The sequence below is a fragment of the Malurus melanocephalus genome, unplaced genomic scaffold, assembly GCF_030028575.1.
Source record: "Malurus melanocephalus ecotype Western Australia unplaced genomic scaffold, MMel_1.1 scaffold_293, whole genome shotgun sequence".
Taxonomy (NCBI): Eukaryota; Metazoa; Chordata; class Aves; order Passeriformes; family Maluridae; genus Malurus; species Malurus melanocephalus.
Window position 1 is genome coordinate 702,166 of NW_026623525.1, and position 7,738 is coordinate 709,903.

At 46.5% G+C, this 7,738-nt stretch overlaps 1 protein-coding gene across 1 annotated transcript in view; it reads left to right on the forward strand.

The window, feature by feature from the left end:
* The first annotated feature begins 2,692 nt into the window (after positions 1 to 2,692).
* TMPRSS9 (transmembrane serine protease 9) overlaps positions 2,693 to 7,738 on the forward strand; it is a 24,035-nt gene continuing 18,989 nt past the window's right edge. The window contains exon 1 of the mRNA XM_057376855.1: positions 2,693 to 2,866. The gene's annotated coding sequence lies outside the window, so the exon portion shown is untranslated. The remainder of the gene's footprint in view (positions 2,867 to 7,738) is intronic.

Genomic DNA, 7,738 nt, shown 5'->3' on the forward strand with positions numbered 1-7,738 from the left:
GAGCTCTCCCTGGATCCTTCTCCTGTCCAGGTGAGCACCCCCAGCTCTCCCAGCCTGGCCCCAGAGCAGAGGGGCTCCAGCCCTGCAGCATCTCCRTGCTCTCCTCTGCCCSTTCCCAACAGGTCCATGTCCTYCCTGCCCTAAAGACCCCASAGCAGATGCAGTGYTCCAAGTGAGAAATTCGTTTGGAGACCTGCAGAAGTCCAAATGAGGAGTATATTTATTTTGTACCTTTATACCGTCTGGATGGGGATAGAGAAAGGGACACAACTCTGTGGCCATTACAGWGCTGCTCAATGGTTGCATGCTCTGAAAACAATTTCATCAAAGTTCAAGAAACTTTCATTAATAAGATCGTGGGTCATGCAGTATTTCTGTGATATTTCTGTAGGAAAAAATAAGAGAAAGGGAAACTCTAGCAGGAGAAAGCCATATGGCCATTAGTTTTGCATTTTTATAAGAATGAATAGTGCAGAATTTAATTTTATTTTAAAAAAGCTTTTACTGTTACTTTTCAAATGTCTCTCATAAAGTTATGTAGCAGTATTATTTTTTTCTATTCCTATGTTCTCTTGTATCTTGATTGGTTTATCACTCTGAAATCAAGATTTAAAATTAAATTAAATCAACCCATACCTTTTTTCCCTTCAAGCATGAGAAATGTCCCTTCCTAGTGCAGAAAAGAGAATTAAAAATGGAAATCTGCGCTTAAAATGTCTTTTGGCGCTGATACTGCAGAATGTGTGACATAAGTCTTGATGTGTCAGGATGGGGTTCTCATTATAAAAAAAACCCTCTTCATTTCTGATCAGTTTTCATAAGATGGTTTCTGTCCCTGTTTAATTCCTTCGTTGTTGTACCAGAGGGAAAGAACCAGGAAAGAACCTCATGTTCATTTTTCCCGTGCCCTCAGTAAAGGATCTTCCTGGGAAGCAGAATGAAGCGAATGGTCTTTGAAATCCTTTAATGTAAAGTTCTCCTTACTGGGTTTTTTTACACCTAGAAATTTTCTTGACCATGGAAATAATTCCATATCCCATTCTAAGCATTTCCTAGTGCTCCAAGATGAAATGTAGCAAAACAGCTAAATACTGTTAAAGACATTTAAGTCCTTCTGGTGCATCAGTCTTTTCCTGATCRTTCTACTAAATTTTGAGTATTTGCTTTACTGCAGTGTTCTTTTTATCTGCTCATTGTGACTGTGTATGCAACAAACATGAGAGAAAAGGATGGTGCCAACTCCCTGTGTTGAGTTTGGTTGCCAGAGATTGTCCTCTCACTTAACTTTGATGTGTTTGCTCTCAGCCCCTTCAGCAGAGGCAGAGACTCACAGAGTGCAGAGACTGCTGCTCCTAATTTCTTACTTATTTGACCACTGATAGATTTTGTTGGTTTCTTCTTTTATTGCAGTCCTATTTCTGCTCCTCCCCTCATTACTTTTGGGCTCTGMTTAAGCAATTTTGCTTCTCCATTCACACAAAGATACATGCTGATCCTCTTTACCTGGCGAACTGTTAGAAGATGTCAAACCCTCACTCATCTCTTTCACAGGTGTCTGGTCTGTCTGAAAGGACAGGAACTGCTTGTGGTGTTCACTGGCTCACAGCCAAACATGTCCAGATTCAGAGATTGCAGCATTTTTCTGGTTAATAAACCAGAAAAATAAATAACCAGTTTGGTGCTAATAAGACCAAGTTTCTGGGTTTGTTGCTCATATGGGCCATTCACTCAAAAGTTGAGTTCACTCAAAAATTCACTCAGTGATCCTTCCAGGTCCCTTCCAACTCAGAGCAGTCAGTGATTCTGTCAACAGCCAACTCTTCATTATTGACACTCAGGGGGAAACCTAAAACAGGTTCCAGTGGTTGTTGCTCAGTCTGTGATATCCAGCAGAGAGAAGGAATGAAAGAGTGCACTCTAAGCAGAATCAGCTTCAGAGACRTCTCTATGACAATTTTATAATTTCGGAATCCTATGTTCTTTCACTGCTTTGCCATCAAACACATGAACTGCCGAAGTTTGCTGTTGACATTGAAGCAACTTAGGGACAGARCTGGCAATGGGATGAGAGCTGTGTCAAGAAACAGACAAGAATTCAGACTAAAGCAAAACAAGTTCTCAGGTTTTTTCATGGATTTTTTGTCTTTTCAAGTTGGCAGAAGGGTCACCTGTGGGCTTAAAYACAAACTTCAGCACAAAGAACTCTKTTTTTGCCAAAACTCAGTTTTGGCCTCTGCTATTGGTGTGTGTGATGATGGATAATCCCTGCCTGTTCCTGTGTGGCAGTCAGGCTGTTCTAACACTGAGATTGYCACGATGATACATACAGTAGGAACTGGAAGGGCTATGAAGGTCTGACTGAGGAAATTAGGAGGGTTTTTTTAATATCACTCCCTTTACTCTCTCTGGCCTGGGCCAGTGCTGGTTAACAGATCAACCCCACGGCTCCAGCGTGGGGGGCTGCCAAGTTCTGGTGATTGAAGGAAATTCACTGTTGCAGGTATGAACCACCCCACTTCAGGCAGCTATTTTATTTTCCTTTCTGTCTTGCTGCCGGACGGGATGAGTTGTACAGMGAACTGCAGGAATGCCCCGTGACTGGGGACAGGCAGGAGCTGAGGCATCACCGCTCCAGTTCCCMATGCCGGCAGCTCGGGAGAGGAGGGAGGAAAAGTGTTTAATTCCAAAGTTGGGTGAAGCAACAAACCAGCCCTTCAGGCTGAGGCGTTGCTGTGTCTCAGCCTGTGCCTTTAAGCTCCGCCAGAGCTCCCCCAGTGCCTCCCACCGCCCCCGCCGCTGCCCCGCACGGTGAGCTCGGSAGAGCTGCCGGTCACGGCACCCGGCAGCAACGGCAAAAGCAGAGCAGGTGAGTCCCTGCTCCTTCTTAGGAGCCCTTTTTAATTCCTTGCAGGTGCCGGGCTTTCTTGGCTCGGATGGGAAGAGAAAAACGGGCGCTTTTCCCCACAGCTGTAGCCCCCCGTGGATGCTCCTCGCCCGGCGGTGCTGCCCCTCAGCGCCATCCGTCCTGCCTGCCTGGGGCTCGGGCAGCCTCCTCCTCCTCCTCCTCCTCCTCCTTCTCCTTCTCCTTCTTTACCACCTCCTTCTGCTATTCTTCCTTGCTTCTCCCTCAGGATCAGGCCAGTTTGCTGCCTGCACTCGCAGATTTTCGGACAAGCGGGAGTTTGAAACTGCTTCTCCCTGCTGGATTATCCCCCAAATCTCCCGTGCTTCGCTGGCTCTGAGAAAACGGCCTGGTTTTTAATTTATTCCCYGTGGGGAAAACAGCTCAACTCACCTTTTATTGAAAGTAATAGATGGAAACGACTTCTGTGCTYCCTTTTAGTCGCTGATGGCTAAGTAGTTTCCCTTATTTGATGCTGGAGTGGTTTTTAGCGCTTTTCGATTCCATGCAACTCTAACGTGATTCAGGGGAGGTTGGGAGCACTTTGCACAAATGAGTGGCTGGTGCTCGAGGGGATTTGTCCTGCTCCTTGGACCAAAGGATCCCTCTGGCTACAGAAATGGGTTCCCTGTTGAATGTCTGTGAAGTTTGACCYTTCTGCCCGTTGTGCCCTGCAATTGTATTTGTGTAGCACATTTCATCTTTTGCGTGTTAATCAGTGCATGTTCAACCACCACATGTGGGACCCAATGTGGGCTTTGGTCGAAAGTGACCTCTAGACCCTCTTCTCTGAAAGTACTTGTTAATAGAAATATCTTAGTGCCTTAAACACTTTGGAAACCAAATGCAGAGCTAACAAAAAGCTATAACAAATAAGGAAATATTCTAAAAAGAAAGCTCAGAGCACTTAATGGAAAACAAAAAGTGCAACTTTAGCAGCAATGGCGACCTAAAAGCTGAAACAAACCATGTTTTCAATGTAGGAAATATAAGAGTGAAACAGCTGTGGGCAGTGAGCAGCTTCCACCTCGGCATGGGACAACTCTTCTAAGCAGGTTCCATGGGCTTGAAATAGCATCATCATTTGAGCTTARATAAAATGCTGCTGTGGCTGGATGGCTCCTTGTTCCATGGTTGAAGGGAAGGGCTTGAGAGTCACACCCACTTGTCTTCCAGCCCTGAGCTGCCCTGCAAAGAGCTCCCAGCCCTGAAGGGACACGTCCCTGTGGGAGAGGTGACAAACAAGGCAGCAGTGCCCAGTGAGGGACTGGAGCAATCTGAACATGCCAATGTCCTGCAGTCTCTGCTCGGGGATGGTCTCCTCAGCCAGGAGGGATGGCCAAAGCTGTACATGCTCTCACAGCTTCAGCACTGCAGTTAGTGTGTGATAGACACAGATTTTCGCTCTGCAACCTCTGAAGTCAATGACAAAAATCCCATTGACTCAGGTGCTGTGAGTTCACAGCTTGACCGAGACCTTTCATCACTGGCTGCTTTCCCTATGTGAATTCTTCCTTTGAGGGAGCATGCATTGCAGGTCACTGATTTCAGGGTGGCTCGGCTGTTTTGTGTCCATGAACACTAATGCCTACCTGACAACCTGTAATACCAGCTGAAGCTAGGTAAAAATATAGTTTACACATTGCTTCTAATGTATGGAAGCTGGTAAAAAAGAATGAAATGTGATTATCTGCAAAATGAAGACATCTACTTTAGCCCCTGTTCCTCCAAGAACCTCTGGTCCTATTTTGTCCATCATTCATTGGGACCAAGATTTCTCCCACAGCCTCTGCACTGGGCYGGACAGTGTTCAAGGGAGATGAGTGAATATCAGTGAAGGAAATGCCATGAAGTAACCATGTGAGTTTTTCCTGGCCATTCATGAGCTGAAAAGTATCAAATTATATAGTGCTCCTATTGTGGAGAGTAACCTGACAAACATGGACTTCCTGGCTTACTGGATACTCCCTCCGTGCATTCAGTATTTACTATCTGTGCTGGTTTTTGAGCCAGCAGGAAGGGAAGGCTGCCTTTTTCTCACTGTGCAATCCATGGCYACAAGTTTAAGAAGTAATTGCAGGTACAAATCTGCTCAGCACTCTATTCAGAGGGAGAGCTGAGGGCTGAGTTTCTCCAAGGTGGAAGTGATGTTAGAGTCTTTGTTACCAGTGATAATAGGAGCACTGGGGARCTCAGCCTGTCTGTCATGCCCCAGCTGAGACTGCTGAGCTGGCAGGCAGTGACAGGATCTTCTTACTTGTAAATTGAGAGACATTTGTAGACCCAGAAGGACAATAAACAAGGCCGGCACAGTGTCATTTGGCTTGCTGAGAGCAGGACTACAACTGAACCAGATGCAYCTCCACGATGAGTGCTGCAGATGAGCACTCAGGATCCTCACTCACCTGAGGGGCTGGGACTTTCAAATTTGCTCACTTGCAGGCTGTGCATGGTCTGGGGTCTTGCAGTGTCACTCACCTTAATAACAAGAGGTGTCCTCASTCCAATCTGCAGTCTCTTAGAATTTCTTTCTCCCTGAAAGATGTTTCTTTCTACCTGAAAGCAGGGTCTAACCTTTCACATGCAGCTCAGCCCCTTCAAAATATTAATCTACAGAGAGATGGGGACACGGCCAGCTCTATATGTCCATTATAGAAGCTGGAGATGGATTAAAGTGAGAGGATTAAGAAACAAAATGTGGGGTGGTCCAAGGAATGAGTGTGATGGTAGGTGATGCTCACACTAAACAAGAGCATGTAGCCAAACCTGTGTCWGCTGGTCATGGGATGGTTTGCCTTTGATGCTGAGAGCTCTGTCCTGTATCTCTTTGACCAGCTGCTGCTGTATTTGCATGGGCTTTTTTTCATGGCACAGGATCATCTCATCAGAAAGTTTAAGGGGAAATAGATGGGCTTACCAGGAAGCAACAGTGTTGGAATAAATTCCAACACTCTCTTCTCTGGATCTGCACTCAGAGGGTGGCTGTGGAGACCCCTGAGCCATGAGGAGGAGAGAGCTGTCCTCACCCTGCAATGCCACCCAACACATACCACTGCCTGTAAGTCCACTCCTCTACAAAAATATTCTACACTTTCTCAGTAGCTGCTGCCACAAGTTCTGAGCCACATTTCAATACAACTAAATTCCTGACTGTTAGGAAAAAAATCATGAGGCTTGGTTCCATTTTAATTGAGATATTTGAGGTTGGCTGTTCCCACYACCTTGTTGTGCCATCAGATCTGTTTGCACACCCACAGCTCTTATCTCCTCTGCCAATGCTTCTGACTCCACTTACAGCAAATGACCATCTTTTCTCTCCTGCTTAGGCTTGTGGTTTGGTCACATAGATGTGGTTTGTTGTTCTGGCAGCTGTGATTTTGAAGGGTGAACCTACCAAGCAAAGAATCTCAGAGTCTGCTTTCTGAGAAATATTCTGCTTCTGCTGTATTCCCCCTCTCACGTGCTGAAAGTCTTATCCTGGTGATAAAATCTCTCGTCCTTCACTTGCCTTGGCCACAGGCTCATTACTTGCTGAGGCTGCAGACAGATCTGCTGCTGAGATTGTGGTCTGCCTTGAGCAAGTGGCATATTTTTCATACCTGTGCCAKAATTTTGCAAAGGGTCTGTCTGGGTGAGGATTTACATGAGACAGTTTTACAACCCCTGTGTCTGAAGGCTCAGAAGACACAGTGTTGCTGTGCTAAGAGCCACTCTACCCCATTACGGGATAAAGCAAATATTTTATTAACACTTGGTTATTCAAATGGTTGCAGCATATTGGCTGCCCTTTATAATCATAGTGTGGGAGAAACCCAGCATGCTAGAATACAGAAATGCAGCACAAAGATCCCAGAACAGCCCAGACTCACACTGGGGGTTGGCTGGGAGTGGAGTGTTAGTCCTTGCATTGTCCCTTGGGGGGACAGCAGGGTTTCCTCACATTTGWTATCTGTAAATTGAAGTTGCTTTTGAAAACACGAGTACCACTGTTTCTTTCCTGTCTTTTCTTTTCTCTGGCCAACAGTTCAGAGCAGGGCATCTCAGCTCTTGTCCCTGTGGTCAAAACTGCTGGTAGGGGCTGGCAGACTGGGAATGAGAAGCTGAAGAGCAGGAGGGAGCTGGGGCAGTGCAGTGCAAATTGGGAGTGTAAACACTCCTGTTCTGAAGGGAGAGAGACTGGAGAGGGCTGGGAAGGCAGAATAAAAGGCCTCAGGAGGTGGAAAGGTGAAGAGGAACACATAGTGAGGTGAAGGAAGAGAAGTATCAAGCAGAGGAAAAAAGAAGGCTGGGGGATGTGGAGGTTAATAAGAAAAGCAGCGCTCTTGCTGGGCAGTGACCAGCACGGTACTGGGAGATCACCAGGTCTGTGCCTCAGACTCGGGAGCTGCAGAATTTTGCCAGAAGCCAGGAGAGCTCTGTGCTCTGTGTGTATGGCTGGGAATGACCTGAGCTGGGGAGAAACCTGCCCTGCTGAGGCTGTGCCTGTGCCCAGAGCATGGACAGACAACCAGGGGGGTCTCGTGGCCCTGTCCTGTCCCCCTGGTGCTCGTGCAGGTGATATCCCCCCAATGGGAACATGCATGTTCTCATACACACATGTGCACACACACACACACACACACACATACATGTGAGATCACACACACACATACATGTGAGATCTCACACACACACACACACACACACACACATGTGAGATCACACACACACACACATACACACACACATACATGTGAGATCACACACACACACACATGTGAGATCACACACACACATACATGTGAGATCACACACACACACACGTGAGATCACACACACACACACATGTGAGATCAC